The 15534-nt window shown below is 39.0% G+C and overlaps 1 long non-coding RNA gene across 1 annotated transcript; it reads left to right on the top strand.

Annotated features, from left to right (window-relative positions):
• The first annotated feature begins 816 nt into the window (after positions 1-816).
• On the top strand, positions 817-14916 carry LOC108448203. Its single transcript, XR_001864009.1, has 5 exons — positions 817-995; positions 10500-10640; positions 11099-11244; positions 11701-11819; positions 12823-14916. It is a non-coding gene; the product is annotated as an uncharacterized LOC108448203 (long non-coding RNA).
• Positions 14917-15534: the final 618 nt, after the last annotated feature.

Below are 15534 nucleotides of genomic sequence, written 5' to 3'. Positions count from 1 at the left end.
CAGGGCTACACATACTCTCCTTGAGAGGATGATGAGGTTTTATCTCAGAACTTTTGGGGTTTGTGAGATGAGTGGGACATGAGTTTTACTCTTCCATTCCCACCACAGAAGCCAGGTAGAAACAAGTACTGTGAACTGCAATTGCAATAATTTGAAAGGATGCTAGTTTCATACAAGTCCATCCAAATGTGTATTTTCTACTGTGGGGAAGGAGAATAATTATTTTCAGCCTTTATAGCATGTTCTTAATCTTTTGTATTTGAGGGACCTCAGTAGAACATTGAGATTAATTCACTTCCACACACCTGGCCTTAGAATGTATGCATACATTGGTCATTTCTGGAAATCCAGAAATAGAAAGTTGACTTGACATTAATTAGTTTATATCTAATGGTTGAGGGTAGACAAGCCATGCAGACCTACAGCAACCATGCTGTGTGGTAACTATAAAATCAGTGTTAAGATTAGAAGTAGGCTTTACATGTTGTGAACCTTTGCCTTTAGAAAACAGTAGTTAAACATTTATTGAAAATGAATTTGTGGATTTGAGAAGGTCAGTGCTGGTTGACTAAACATTGCTGAAACAGCTCACTTTATACAGAAGAAAACACGGACTTGTTTGTGTACAGATGACGTCAACTAGACACAGTTCACAGCAGTTTTAAAACTGTAAGATTACAAATCCACGTAACTACTTTGAAACAAACATTTCCCTGGCACATAGAACCCCAATTGTGTAATTATTTTGAAAATAAGACAAACACTGATGAGAAATCCTTCATTGTAAAGGTTGCCTCTTGTAGGTTCAAATGACAGCCATTAAGAAAATAGGAGGGAAACTCTTCCCTATCCTATATAAAAAGGACTTTTTTTCCCCCTCTGAAGAATGTCCATGTGGGAAAGACAGCTTTAGATCCCACTTTTGCTGAGGAAGACTTTCTGTGTGCAGAAGTCTCACAACTGCAGAAGTTTCGTGCTGGTTGGGTGGACAGAGGGTAAGATCCAGCAAGTCACACTGAGATCATTTGCAAGACAATGTCATGCCACCAGTGCAGATGCTCTCTACCGTGTGGTGCCAAGATGATTAGGGCTGGAGCAGTTCGAAGGGGATGACTGAGGCAGGTCATCCTGGGTGCTGCAAGAGGTGGGTCAGGGGGAAAAGGGGAACTGCACACAGGAAATCAGGAAGATGTACAATCATTCTGCTGCCTTCTTTGCTTCAGAAAGTGCTTCATTTTGCCTATGTGAATTTCCTATGTGGGAAAGGGTTCACACATAACAAAGCACTTCACATCTCTGGACACAGGTGAAATACGAAAAATGGCATCAATTGATGTTTAAACTTAGGTTATTATGAGTGAAAATTTGCTAAAAAATAATTTCTTCACATCGTATATGTAAAAGGGGCTTCATTTGATATTATGCATTATATTATTATGACTGATTAATAAGTAGAATTGAACTATGAGATTGATATCAATTAATGTGAAGGGATTTTCCCGTGCCTGATGCCCTCTTGTGGGAGTGGGAACACTGTCAGCATTTCAGTGTGAGATCAGCTTATGTGAGAGTACCTTTGCAGTTTTCTGGAGCGGGACAAAGCACTTAATGTGCAGGCAGCAGATCCTGGAAAGGAAGTCTATATGCCTCTGAAATACAAATATTGAACCACAAGTTTTAAATCTCTGTATTTTTTACTTATCCACAAGATTGTACTAGGCAAAGAGAACAAAGATATTCAATATAAGTATTGCATTTGCTACCACTTCTCACCTTGTAAAATGTACAAACTAAAACTATTTTAAATAACCACACCAAGTCTATGTAAAAAAACCCCAAAAAACAAAAAACCAAAAACCCAAACCAAACCAGAAAACCAGAAAGAAACCCCAAAACCACTGTTGAAACCAGACAGAGATTTCAGTGCTGTGAGATGAGATTTCAAAACTAAGCTAAGAAGGTAATTAAAGTGGAGTTATAGTTATGTAGTTCTAACAGTTCCCTTTGCAGAAATACATAATTTCTGTCAATACTGAGTGACATGATGTCATGACTACATGATGCAATTTGTCAATGTAACAACCAATGGAAAAAAAACTTGTTTTTTACATTTAAGCTGTAAACCTGCAAAATTCAAGGGTGACAGAGGAAGAACACTTGGTATAAATGGTCAAACTCCATTCTCAGAGCCTAATCCTAGGTTAGATTTCTGGGAGAGGTTTTCCATTAATGTCCTTGCAGATTTATTTGCTGGGTCAAATACCTATTTATATTGTGGTATTTCCAAGTATAATATGTACGGGTTTTCCAGATTCTCTTCTTCAGGAGGCTTTACATGGACAGTATCACAGAGATTCAGCTGTGATGGTGCAACCCATCATTTTTTAGCAATCGTAATTTTAACTGTACATGATTCAATTCAGAATTTCTAGATAATTTGTATTGATCAGCACAACTAAAATGGTTTTCCTACATAAAGGTCCAGAAGAGAGAGTGGTTGGCTTTTCCAGGTTTATCGACAGTGTGAGGAAGGTCTGATCTGAACTCTTCTGGTAGTGATACATATCCTATAGAGCATGATGCAGAAATGCAAGATAATATCCACAAAATACACATATTTTGTAAGTGCTGAAAAATATGGCCAACAAATGAATGAGTGACAGATTAAACGGTCATTCCCTGTTCATGTTTATTTTAAGTATTCTGTTCCATGCCTGAAGTACAGTCAATAAACCTATTTAGAATTACTGATAACTACTACATCTTAAAAATCCATTTTATCCATAGTTTGCATAGTTTTCCACAGCTTCTGAATTCTGAATAAGCATTAGCTAATACTTATAATCATGTTGTGATGTAGGGAGGCAGGTAAAGAAAATCAAAGAAAAAACCTTTATCCTGTGCCACAGAGAAAAATTGTACCTGCATGAAAAGCTGACTGGTTACTTTGGGAATTCAGTCAGTTTGAGAAAGAATGAAGGAAAATGGGAAAATGAAGTATTTAACTCAAATATACACGAATTACGTTTGCGTGTATTTTCTTTTGCTCTAGTAACTTGATATTTCTTTGATGATACAACTGTGAACAGTATAGAAGGAAGTGGAGAAGGGACATACCAAGCACATACTGGGCCAGCTCTGGAGAACAAGGAAGTTCAACACATACAGCTAGGACATTACTGCAAGGTGGTATGACTTTAAAAACAGGAATGAGAGGTGGGTAGAAAGCATACTTTACATTGCTAAGGAGTCCATTTGATTGTGATAGGATTAATAAACAGCAGCTCAAAATCCTCTTACATTAACTAGTTATTAGGATAACTATAAAATCCAGTTGTAAAGTCAGATTTTATCTTAAAACTTCCCATCATTGCTGCAAATAGACTTTCCTTACTGATGGCAGTAGTAGCAGAAACATTGACAACGAGAGTATCACACCCACATGGCCGTTTAGTGCTAGTCCACAACTGAATCTTGTAGGTGATAGTGCGATACAGAAAAAGCAGTCATCACCCTTGCTTGAGATGCACATCGAGCAATTTTTTCTTAACATTATAGGCTTTTGTTCTGATCAAATGATCTATTGTAAAATCAAATTCACGCATTCATGAGTAGATGCACAGGTTGAAATGAAAAGCCTAATTTTTAAGACCACTCGAGATTCGATTTCATGACTTGCACACAGGTGAAAGAGTTGCATAGGCTAAACTCCAGCCCTTTCCTTACGTGGTCCCAGTGCTCATTCATCACACAACACAAGGCTGATACCCAAAACACTGTGTGTGTCAAGACAGGAAGAATTCAATCTAAATGGCAATGTCAGAATCAGGCTTTTGATCACTGGGAAAAATATTTCCATTTTCTCAACCTCCAGTATCCAGGCATACTGGTTCTCATTTGATTTTAGAATCGAGGTATGAGAGCTGAGGGACATACTTAGCTCCGGGTTCACCTGCTGCAGTAGCAGCTAGAGGTGCTGCTTAGAAGAAGGTGTGAGCCTGGCCTGCACACTTTCCCTTCCTTATGTGGACAAGGGGTCCTAGAAGGTGCACCCCTGTCTGTTGCTGTAGTGGTCCAGCTGTTTTTCTGATCAATAACCTAATAGGAAGCCATAACTTAAACACTAGTGCATTGCAAGATACGACTCTGCCACCCTAGGAGCCTGTTCTAGTATAAGGCAGGGGTTTCTCTTTCTGCGAATCTGAGGGAAGCAGCACGAACACAGAGAGAAGTCAACAAGGATACCAAGGATATGGCTGGAGAAGCACTTTTTTAGCGTGACTCAGAGGAAATCACAGAATCACAGAACCGGTTAGGTTGGAAGGGACCACAGTGGGTCATGTGATCCAACCTTCCGGCTCAACCAGGGTTATCCCAGCGCACAAGGCACAGGATTGTGTCCAGATGTCCTGAATATCCCCACTGAGGGAGATTCCACAGCCTCTCAGGGCAGTCATCATAAAATGGTGTCAGAAAAAAAAAATGAAATCAGGTGTCACAGACACTATATTTTTGTGAAAAAAACACTTGGTTTATTGCCGGCTTGCTCTAGGCAAAGAGAATGTGCAGTACCAAGGCTCTGCCATCAGATGGCAATGCTTATTTATGACAAACCACTGCAGAACCAGAGCCTGGCAGCCCTCCGGAGGCAGAAGAGACCGATCTGGGCAGCTTCATGTGTCTGTCCCTTGGAAAGTGGTAGTGAAGCTCAGCACTGATGGTGACCAAGTAAAGGTCGGCTCTCTCCATCTATACCAGTAGACAAGAAACTGACACTGTATTTCAAATCTACTGCTAATACAAAATGATTATTTAAATCCTAGTGGAAATGGTGCATTCATTATCCTGAGGTCTCTGCTTGTACTCAATGAATACTTCACACACACTGATCTCTGCATCTGTCTTCCCTGTCTGCTTGCTTTCAGACAGTTTCCAGTGGCTCAGCAGTACATGACTAGACGTTCTGCATTTGACATCCTTAAGTTCTGCTGTTGGCTGGTGATGGCTGTGATTATTATTTTTAGTACTGCAGTTGTTTAGGATGAAGGGCATGATTTCATGGAAGTAATTATTGGCATTGTACAGAAAGAAAAGAAAAATCAGTCCTTATCCTACACAGTTCACAGTCTGAGATTAAGAGAAAACAGAAAAAAAGAGGCGTATAAAGATGCCCCTGGTTTTACAGATTAGCTCCTGCAATGCTCGTGTGTATACAGATGAGCTGCTGCAATGCTTCCACTGCCATTCAAAGCTTTACTGTCAGTTATTCACCTTTACCTCTTTGCACGGTGAAGTCTAATGTTGATCTGTGAATGGTGTTTTTTCTAATGTGTGTTGAATATATCACCTTAAGGAGAGAAAAAAAATTAAAAATTGGTTTTGGGGGAAAAAAATGAAAAATAACTGGCAAGAATTACACATATTGAGTTGAAAAAAAATTTTCACTGCACAAATTGTGTGAGACTGCCAAGTAACACATCCCTAACTCTTCCAGCTTACATAAAGAACAATCAGCAAACTGTCCTTGTACATTCAGTGCTTCCTTCTGTTCGCAAACCCAGATTGTGGGTTCAGCCATTTACAGGCTGAATACCAAAGCCAATTAAGTAGGCCTCATGTGTGTTTTGTGACATGAACCCTATGAGACAGGAGTCAAAACATCTTGTCCTCAGCCTCCACCATGTCTTAATTGCAAAGGATGAGCAAGCACTGTGAAACTCTAGGCACAACTGGAAGTTGATTAAGTTTATTTTTATAGGGGAAAGAAGATAACTGCTTTTATCATGACTAAAAGGATTTCTCTTTCATGCCACAGATACAGGCCTTAGTAAGGCATTATACATGTATTTTATTCTTTACAGATGCAATAGCTATGCAGTGCTCAAGGTGAACTAGATGGTCTAGAGCAGAGGTCTCTAAATATTTTTTTTGTTACGCACTCATATAAGTCAAAAGTTCTTGAGTATTCACTCCAGTATATGTATGCTTATTTATTAATTATATACAGGTAATATTATATTAATGTTAGACACAGTAATAAAATATACACAAAATAGAAATGAAAAATTTATGACATGAAGATAAACAATATTGTAAAATTTTACTTTATTTTATTATTTAATGATAGAAATATGCTTTCTTCCTGCACCACAGTGTCTTGTCTTGTGTATCCCATGGGGTGCAGCAATGCCAGTTGGGAGATGACTGCTCTACAGACAAAAACTCTGAGGTCTAATATCCATTGTCTTGTATCCAGCCAAAAGGATACTTCTGTTCTGATTTACACGGGATATGATATGTCTCTCCATATCCATTTAACCTTTATGTATGTGGATGGCTGCAAGCAAAAGGTATTCATAGGTGAAAAGAACTTAAAGAGCTGGGTCAAGACTGACACCTACAGATTAATAAGATCCTGGGATCTCACAGAGCAGACAGAACAGGTTTTGAGGGAGAAAAAGATGCATGTGGCTGCTTCTTTATGAAGTATTTGAGCATTAAACCAGTTTAATGCAAGTGTTTTTTAATGGTATTTTGGGGAATACTTCAATTTGAAATTTAATGGAGAAGTGCTTTTAGAAACAAAACAATGAGATTAAATCATATAACAAATTATATATTGAGAAGGGGAAAAGTGAAAAGGGGAAACAGGCAAACAGGAAAACAAGAACGTAAGAAAAACATTATTGCACTACTTAAGAACAGGAACCAGTCCAGCTTATGAAAGGAAATGTTCACAACAGCTGTGAAAGTCTCATGCAAGAAATATACAGATAGTTTCTCCAATGATAACACTGTCTTTTAAAATACATTTTTGCAATCCTTCACAGGAACTTTGTTTTTCTTGATTTTTATGTAGCAACTTTATGTAATACAATCTCCAGCTCCTAAACTTGAAAACATTCATATTTAACCATAATTTATCATGGTATACTATATTATTTCCTTAGTAATACCAGGATAATATTAAAGTATTACAAAGGCAATAATATTGCATAGTTAGAATTTAAAAAACCAGTGAGACATTCTTACTGTTTGACTTTTTCAAACCCAGAAATGATTGGTTAATTTAAGAAGTCCCTGCCACTCCTCCCATTTTTTGTCATGTAGAAGCAACCTTCCACAGGGAATTCTAATTGACGTACCAAAACCCTTAAGTAGATGTTTTAGTCAGGAGTTTCAGCACTCAAGGCAAAAGACCTTGAGTTCCCAGTCCTACTTCCACTCAGGCATACCTCCTGTTAAAGCACGGACTCCTGAGAGCCCCCATCTAAAGCTGGCTTTGAGATACCTGCTCCCACCTCTCACAGCATCGCATGGGAACTTCTTTGGTCTGGTCACACAAAGCTAGCTGAACAGTCAGAACTGCTGTGAGACAGAACATCACCCTGTGCTACTTTAAAAACAGTCTAGGTTTTAGTGGGTGGGAAGAGCTGCTTGAAACTTCTGTGTCCGGCACAGAGCCAATCACTGAAGGCTTTGACAATGGGCAGGTTACTGGCCCAGTTAGACAAGTTGGTAATGCCTCTGTGATGACATATTTAAGAAAAGAAAAAGCATGGGAAGCACTCTTTTCTTGCTCCCCTCCGAGGCGTGGCGAGGAGTCCCCGGGACTCTTCCCGGAGAGGGCCACTGGGCCCTTCCCGCCGCGGCGGCTGGGGCCGTGCTGCGGGGCGGCATCCCGGTGCCATGGGCAGCCGAGGCTATGCGGCTGGGACCAGCACGGGGAGCACCCGTGTGGCCGGGGTGCTGCAGCCGCTGACACCTCAGCATGGCTCCCCATTAACTTCACTTGCTTAGCTGCTTTTACCCACCTATGCTGCGGGCAGAAGGGCAGGGGCAGCAGCAACTTTTTCTTTTTCAGCGCCCTGCATGCAGAGGCGCTGAGTGGAGCCGGTGGCCGGCGTGGCCCGCGTGGTGCCAACGGAGACCACGGCCAGCAGCAAGGGGCATGGCGAGCAATTGCCCGATACCGAACCCAGGCAGGATCAACCTTTCAGCACTGTAGACCTCTATAAAAACTTTTCAATTTATAGAACCCGAGACCAAATGAAGCTTGCAGACACCAATTCTCTCCCAAGTCAGAGACAAGGAGAAAGGGAAGACACGTGAGGAGAACCAACATGGTGACACCGAGGTCAGTGAAAAAAAGGAGAGGGAGGAGGTGCTCCAAGCCCTGGAGCTTAGATTTTCCTGTGAGCCATGGTGAGGACTATAATACAACAAACTGTTTCCCTGTAATTCATGAGGTGCATGGGGGGGTGCAGAGATCCATGCACAGCCCGTGAAGAAGAGTACTCACGCTGGAGTGCATGGATGCTGAAAAGCTGTAATCTAGTGAGGAACCTGGACAGAGGGAGATGACCCTTGCTTTTAGAGATAGAGGAAGAGAGCCTTCGCCTCCAAACTAGAACAGCTCATCCTTAAAAGACTAAACGCCATGAACTAAAATGGTCCACGCTAGGCAGTAGTGGAAAGACTGCTTGGCCCGTGGGAGGGACTCACGTTGCAGCACGTTCAGGAGGGACTGCTGCCTGTGAAAGTTAAAATCACACTAGAAAAGTTCACAGAGAACTATCTCCCATGGGAAGGGTCCCACAGCACAGCAGAAGAAACTCTCTTCCTTAAGCATACTGAAGAAAGATTTTTAAGAAGTGAAATACTGTCCAAAACCCCATGTTTTGTTTCCTTGTGCGGTTGGTGGAAAGAGGGAGGGACTGGGAAAAAAAGGTGTTCGGAAAGTTCACTTTTGTTCTCATTACCCTTTTTACTTTTAATTCTGTTAATAATAAATCTTCTTTATACTGTTTAAGTTTTGAACCTGTTTTGCCTTAAAGTTTTTTTCAGTAATCCTTAACTCATGAAAATGAAGTTTTCAATTCCCCCTCTTCTGCTCAACTATAGTAGAGGAAAATAAGTAAATGGTTTTTTCGTAAGTGCCCGGCTCTTAACCAGTGTCAAACCGCGACATACCCCCATGCCAGATTTCAACAGTTTGAAAACTTTTCAGCTACAAATCTGGGGCTACTTAAGCTTTTGAGGAATAACTCCAATCTGTCCGAAGCTTTTAGGGTCACAGTTCTGCAAATAACTTGAAGGCTGCAGTGAGCACCAAATCTTAAACCAAATCTTAGCTCAGCCAATAGCCTCTGCATATCCTACATCATACCATAGTTGTTTGGCTTATAACCCAATTCTGACATTTATACAGTGTCATTTGATCTTTTCACACAGAATCATAAATTGGATGAACCACACTTAAAGTTAAAAATGAAAACAGAGTTAAGCAACAGATAGATTTCTTGACCTCCTGCATTCTTCTTAAAGACAAAAGCTGCAAACGAGCCATAGGCTGCTGTGGCAATGAAGAAACCCACTGATTGCTTTTTCGGCAACTTTCAGATCTACAAATGCTTAATGATTCATTTAAAGTAAAATAAACCCTGTTCTCACATTTAGCCCATTTTTGTTTCTTTCACTAATTTAGCTTTTTCTTGTCTGCAATCTAAAACAAGTCGTTTTGGACCTGGCAAAGGCCTGTGCTGTTCCACTTTTCTTTTTTTCAGCAATAATCTCATCATTTCCAACTAATAACACATATTTAATTCACTTTACTATATTAATATTAGTGCCAGGGAATGCAAGTTCCATACACAAAGGCCTGTCTGAATAAGTCCAAAATTTCTGAGTGGGCATGAGCTATGGTTATTTTGCTTAATGTAAATGAATTTTGCTGCAGGTATACCCTGTTGGTAGAGATTATATCCTCTACTCAAAGTTAAATTATCTTGTCAGCAAATTTGTGTGTCCTGATTTTACATTAATTACACAAATATTTAGCAAGTGTGTTCTTGCTTCCCACTGAACTCCTTTTGTTTGAATGCTTTTTATAAAAGCATTGCTATCTAAAATGGCTTGGGGAATGTATGGCATTACTTTTTAATGAAAAGAAAGATTGGGGATTCTAAAGGAAGAAGTTAAACTCCAATGTGCCACCTTTCTTGCTGGTCTCATGGAAAGCCTTACAAAGCTGACTGGCACTTTTTACTTAGGACTGTGGCAGGACGATACAGGGTTTCTGCACAATGCCATGCACACATTTTTAGCCCATGTTCCATGAGCTACTTATCTTCAGACCCTGGTCACAGCTGCCCTGTCCTTCTTAAAACCAAGCTAGGAATGGTTCTTAGAGGCTGACAGAATCTGAATAATAATGTACTGATATGCTGGGAGAGCATATCAACAAGAGGGAAAAGGTAAAGTGTTTTGTTGCTTGATGGTCTGAATAAAAAAGAGCTCTGAAGAGATATGAAGCAAAAAAGAAAGAGATACAAATGAAAAATAACTTTTCTCTAAAATAAGGAGAGTGTTTGAATGAATAACCTAAGTCAGTGAAATGGGTGTCTCACTGACCGAATACCAGGCCACCTCTATACTAGGATGTATTTAAAATCTGATTTTGAACACTTGTTTTGGAAATGCAATTCTCTGTTTTCTAGATCTGAGTTTTGACTGCAGGAGGACATGCACTGCAACTGTTGGGATAACTCTTACTTACTTTTGAATGAGCTTTGGTGTCCTGCCGGCTGAATAGCTCTTGTGTGATATATTGTTTCCTCCTTCTCTGGCGAGAAAATCTGGTAGGTTGTGGTCTTTGCCTATAATTTTGTACAGTCACTAAAGAGCATGCTGTGAAACTTGTCTGAGGTGACAGCTCTCACTGCCATTCAGTTTCTACTTTAGATTCTGTTTCAGATGTTTGTTTGTTTGTGGTTTGTGGGGTTTTTTCTTATACTGCCAGCCCTCTTATGTCAGTCTTTTGCCCAAGTTCTAAAAGGTTTGCATCGCTGTTAGTAAGGAAGACTCCACAGCTCAGACTCTATTAACATCTCTGTAAACTGGGGAAAAGGAAAGGATTCTCAGTCTTCCTCTTAGGTTTCAATCTAAAAAGCTGGGAACAGTCATTTTACCTAGAGAAGCAACCTGGCGTACTCTTATAGAAAAAAGAAAGTAAAATCTTGGCCAAATGAGTGGTTATTACTTTTATGTTTTCCTGGGTTTGGAACTTGTAATTCTATTTTCAATCTGTTAATTTCAGTTTACACAACAAAATTAAACCAGAAGATTGCTGGAAACCTTGATTGCTTTGAAAAAACAGACTATTGCTATAGCCAAGATAAGTGTGCTTTACTGAACAAGCAGAGTAAGAGCTATCTGGTGGCTATAATCAACACATGAACTAAGGTAAATAGAGGCATCTTTCAAGTTCTACTACCCTATAGGAACTTAGGGATATATATGAGCATGAAATAAAAAATTAAAATTATTTATGTAAAGCTGCATGCTTTGAAATGAGGCATTGTAATGCCTCATAAATCAGGGACTCATGGTTACTGTGAATAGTAGTGGTGTATGAACCAGGATATTTGAATGAATAGTGGGTAGGTATTCATAAATGTCACTCTGTTTCTCTGTATTCATGGAAAGTCAAACCAGCAAATTATCAGTGGAAAGTTCCACACTCTGAAGTAACCAAAAAGCCAAAGGCCACTCTATAATGGACTGCCAGAAGTATCCCATGAGCCATCACTGTCACATTTAAACTTTCAGTAGAATTAAAAATGAAGAAAAATGGAAGCAACACTTAGGTGAAACATGCTGATCTGCTATGTTATTACAATTTTTCTTTATCTTACACAGTTATAACAGTCAAAAGGTCAGGCTGCGAAATGCCAAGAACATCCCTGTGGCTGATTTGTTTATCCTGGGAACGCTTAAGAAGGACTGCACGGGCAGTCATAAAATTTTAAAGAGCTATGGTAAGTCTCACTGCAAATAACACCTTCATTTTTACAGTAAAGTAGTCCAGTCAAACAGAAACAGGTCACTCATCTCCAGTGCTGAGCCCATTTAGGCCCTAAGAGTACACCTTATTTTAATCCCTCTCTTCCAATGCCTTTTGCCTTCCTAGTTTATCTCTGAAAACACAGCCACTTAATGTGCCAGTTCAGAGGTTGCTAAAACTCAGCTGCAACCTACTCTTCAGCCAACCAAAACTGATACTTACGTGCTAAGCAGTAAGTAGTAGATCATACATGGCATGAAACAGGAAAATGAAAACTAGGAGAAGTAATGTTGTCATATTCTCCCTGAATTACAACCAACAGAGATCTCACATGCGAAGTAACAACTACCTTTACAAAAACAGCAGAGTATTGAGTGATGCTTTTCCACTGAAAGGGTACTTTTAAATACTAACTCTTTTTGGTTAAACTTTCAAGAATAACTGATTGTGAATGAAGATGCACAAAATTGCTGTCAATTTTTAGTCTTGCTTAAGAAAAATACAAATGCATAACAAGAAGGTTTCTTCTTGGACTTCTATCAAATTCCCAGGTTATTTGAGAGTTTCAGTTCCCTCCCCAACATTAGTGATATAGATTCATACTGGTATATGACATAACTGAGACAAGGTGACTCCCTCTACCTTAGCATTCACAGTCTGTGCCACTTGTCCAGCAGCCAGATCCACAGGAACTGATTTTTTTACACCGAGAAGTGTAATTCAAATTCAGTCAGCATGGCTGACTGAAAAAGATGACCATTAGATTATGTATCAGGTGTATCAGATTGTGGGCACTGGATGAAAAGGGAAAGTCAAGGTAAAGTAGTTCCCCCAGCCAGAATTTAATACTGGAAAGGACTCTGCCTGACTGATCAAGTTCAGTTTCCTCACAGCCACACACCACAGAAAACAGTTACCAAATGGACAACCATCTACAAATACCTGCTCTGACACCTGCAATCAATGCTCTTTTCTAGCTTCCAACAGAAAGATGTTGACAATTGGCACAGATATTGTGCTATCTGCATGCAACAGCAGAGGTCTGGATAGGCAAAAAAAAGCTCTCCTGGTGTCACAATGCAGACCATCCCCTGTGCTATGGAGAGACAAGGCAGCCCACCTGACTCCGAGGGAGGCATGAATGGCAACGAAAAGAGTGTATGAGAGAAAGAGAAAAAACCCCAACATGGAAACATGGAAAATCCAGGAGCATAAAGATAATAGAGATGCCAGTTTCACTAATTCCCTCTTATACTGAAGAATGTATCTCATGAAGTACTAAGCAGTGGAAAAACAGAGGGGCAAGAAGTGTCATGAGATGCCAAAGTTGTGTATGAATCCAACCATTAACTACCGCATTTGCAATTATTTGCTCCTGACAACAGTGTACACTCAGCAGGTTGCAGGATAAGGAATCTTACCACTCTGTTCCTATGCTGCTTGAAAACATCAGCTCCATTCTTTACCTTTGTTCAAGTTCCTATCCCGTTAAAACCAACAGAAAGTTATGAGAGGAACACATCAGGAAAAGGTGTTTATACCTTTTCCAGTGACTTCTTTCTTCTTTGCATAGGGGAGAAAAGACCAGGCCTACAAAAGTCCAAAGTGTTGCCTAGTTCTAGCACAGACACATCTTTTTTGTGCTAGAGAAACATGGAGTGCTCACTAGAGAGATATGAACACAAAAACAGAAGGAAATCTGTTGAACATTATGGCTGACTTCGTAAAACTCAGTTTTGAATTTTGTCTTCAGGCAGAAAGTTGAAATGTTCTTTTGTAAAGTCATTTGTTCAATTGGCCTCCATTAATGGAAGAATTGTGCCACAGACCTATGTGGTGCTTATTTTATTAAAAAATCCAGTGTACAGGAAACTTAAAGAAAAGGAGGAAATGAGATTATGAGTGTCTTTGATTATAGAAAGAGAACAGATGAAAAAATACATATATATTGTGGAAATAAAGAATGAGCAAACACAGCAGTTTTGAGTTATTATTACAAGAACTTATTTTGTGGATATTTCTGTTATGGCATATGTGGGTTTCCTCACATGATGAACTAATGGTAAAATGGTAAGTTCTCAGTACGTGACAGTTGTAATTTGCTAATATAAGCTCAACAGAAAAAATTCACCGCAGATATAAGCAGATATTCTGAGCTATAAATCTGAGATTTCTAGAGCTGTGCTTTACTATATTAGGCTTGATTTGGACATAACCAAGTGATTATAATTCTTGCTGGAATAAACATATAGAAAATTTGCATAAGCTAAGTCTGATATTTTGCAGATTTGCTCTCTTATTTTCTTACAATATTTGCAGTATAATAACACTGCTTTAGTGCAAAGTAAGTTTTATTTTAATGTATTTGTTTATATCTTCACTCTTACAGAAATTAAAACCCAGTTCAATCCTAGCATTGTATTAACATAGCATTTGTGAGCCTTCTGCCCCCTTGGAAGGTAAACATCTAGAGACAACTGGAAAGGAAGTATTTTCCCATAGTTTGAGTCTCTGTATGACACTGCAGTATAAATACTCAACAATAAATTAGAAGTTCCAGAGCTCCCATGACAGCTCTTGCCTATTTCCAGCAGGTAACACAGGATCTGTAGCTATTAATATGTACCAAGGACACAGTACTGCCTGTATCTTCATGCAGACTATTACTCAAGTTAGCACTCAACTAAAGCATTACAGATGAAAGTAATTTGTTGTCTCAATATTAGTCTTTTAGCATACATTAGTTAGCTCATGATTAATTAATATGATCTTGAATATACAGTTCTAATAGTTTAAGATAGTGTTGTAAAACAGCTTGAGTTATTTTAGGATTTTCTAGGTCTAAAATTGTACTTGATTATATTTACTATAAATGTACATACTTATATACAGATTTAAAAGTGCCATTAATTGTGTGTAATATAAACATGGTTTCTATTGGTAGGGGATGAAATTTTGAATAGAGAAGGATGAGGAATTAATTTAGTAGACATGATGATATTATAATGACAGACACAGAGGCAATCTTAGCGAATTTTTGATTAGTATGTGAAAATTAAACCATGAGTGACTTATGCCATGGCCCTCAATAAATTAAATTATCATCATTGCTTTGCTTCATTGTTTGCTTTATTTATCTCAAGTGAAATATTACCTTCTGTAGATTTTTTTTTACTAGATCCTGAGGCAACTTAGTTTAATAAAACTATTTGATTATTCTGCCAACTTTAAGTCAAAATGATGGTATCTACTTTTACATCAAGGTAGATTTGCCTAAATATTTATTGAATTTTGCTTGCATTTCTGAACTGCAAATTTATCAAGGATTTATCAAGATTCATTTTATCAAAGATTTAACATCCCCACAGACAGTGTATATGCAAAAAGGGTTCCTTCCCCACTAAAGGTTTTTCAGAAGTTGCTATTAATTATGACTGCAAACCCGAACATATTCAATGCCATATCTGCCTATGATCTAGAAATATTTATTACCTGTGATGTCATTTCCAGGTGCCAGATATTAAAATCAACCAGTCACTGCCACATAGCAAGTCAAGTCACCTCTTCCCTCAAGCACAAACTGGCAGTAACAAACCACTACTCAGAGATGAATCTGCCTACTTAACACCTCCTCACTCACATCATTCCCACAAGCAGCAGGTTCTCTTATGAGCTCTGACTAGTGAAAC

Source organism: Corvus brachyrhynchos, unplaced genomic scaffold (genome assembly GCF_000691975.1).
Source record: "Corvus brachyrhynchos isolate BGI_N302 unplaced genomic scaffold, ASM69197v1 scaffold37, whole genome shotgun sequence".
NCBI classification, from domain to species: domain Eukaryota; kingdom Metazoa; phylum Chordata; class Aves; order Passeriformes; family Corvidae; genus Corvus; species Corvus brachyrhynchos.
Note: the sequence above shows the minus strand (reverse complement) of the source record. Positions and strands in the feature narration are given on the sequence as shown.